The following is a 1,739-nucleotide window of genomic DNA, read 5'->3' on the forward strand; positions in this document are numbered from 1 at the left end:
GTCTGTGTTTTAAATTGCCACAAGAAATGACAGAGAAAGCATAAAAAAAAGGCAAAATAGTTATTTTTTTTTCTCAAATACAGCCTGTCCTGTGCTAAGTCGGCATAAGGAATGTATTACCACATGTAAGGCCATATGACTGTGCTAGTGAAGAACTGTATCGTTTGCACTCGGGTGTCTTTTTGTGAACCATTCACTCATAGGATGCATTTCAGGTAGGGCAGCTGTAAAACATAAATCAGCTTTGGCTTACCCGATAATGATGGTAATATAGTGATCCATTAAATAAAGCATATAGAAGTAAGGGCTAATTACCACGGGGTTCAGGAATTGTTTGACTGTATTCCTATATTCTTGAATTACATAATCACAAGATCGTTAGAAGAGCTTGTCTGTATCTACATTTAATTTTAATCTTCTTTTTGCGTATATATGAATATATTAGCACACATATTCATATTTTAATTCAAACTTCAATAAGGCTTTTAAGCACAAACAATGAGACTTTGTTAATTTTTATTTCAAAGCTTCAACTAACCTGGTTTAGATCTAGAAACTTGTGGGTATGTTGATCTGGATCATGAGTGTGAACTTTGTTTTCAGTGCTTATATACTCACAAAAAGTAGTGCAGACAGTTATCAGCAGAACAGTTTCTTTGGTGGTACAGTCTGTTGTGTTCAGTGAACAATTAATATATAAACTCGCAAAAGCACAGTGAAGGTTTACTGATATAGCTGTATTGACAAGATTTTCTGCATAGACCAATTTGTATCTACACTTGATGTTTGACATTAGCAAGTCAAGAATCACAGATGTTTTCCAAATTATAGTATTTGTCAAACAAGTATTTTTTAAAAGAAGTATTTGTTAATGAGAATTGTTGCCATTTTGTGTGAGTGCTGTTATAAAGTGTCTCATGTAGGAAAAAAATGGTTGACTTTAGACACTTGTAATGAAAGGTAGAGCGTTTAAGACCATTAGTAATTAATTTGACTCCATCTCAGTCATCTAGCAGCTGTTTTAGCTAATTTTTGGTTATCTTCATCTAAGTGCAGTTATCACAATATGGAGAAAACCTGTAGGCAAACTGAACAGAATGAAATGAGGTGATGCATTAGTTGCGTAGGTCTTAGTTGAACAGTTTAATAGCTAGAAAATTAAGATGTATTTTCCTCATCAGATCACATTGATTTTTAGCTGAAGTTTTGAACTAGTCATGTAGGCTCTTACATATTTCTATATCTCCGAGTTTGGGTTCTACCATCTGAGGATTAGTTCCAGCACCTGCTGGAACTGTAACATTTTACCTGGTGTAACTCTGAGCATTCTAGTAATTCAATAAGCAAGAGTATGTGGCAAAAATTTTTTACATTTTTGCATTGTTTCTCTTGAGATGTCCATTGTGCGATTTGCTGCAGGCTGTCATTTTTGTCTGCCATCCAATGTATGTTGGCAAGAGGGTTGTGTACTAGTCTTTGTGTCTGGTCACAGAAAAAAATTCATGCATCTCAGCCAGACCATTTTGTTATTCCTTTAGAATTAAAAGCATATGAAACAGATGCAGCTTAATAAGTTGTTGTTTGTTTTGGGTTTGTTTTTTTTGGGGGGGCTTTTTTTTTTGTTTGTTTTTGTTTTTTTATAAATAACATTTAAATAACTTAGAACAATAAAGTTCAAATACAACTTAAAATAAAGTTTAATGCTGTAACAACAGAAAAAGCATGTATAAGGATGGAAA

Source organism: Tyto alba, unplaced genomic scaffold (genome assembly GCF_018691265.1).
Source record: "Tyto alba isolate M040663 unplaced genomic scaffold, T.alba_DEE_v4.0 Super-Scaffold_41, whole genome shotgun sequence".
Lineage (NCBI taxonomy): Eukaryota > Metazoa > Chordata > Aves > Strigiformes > Tytonidae > Tyto > Tyto alba.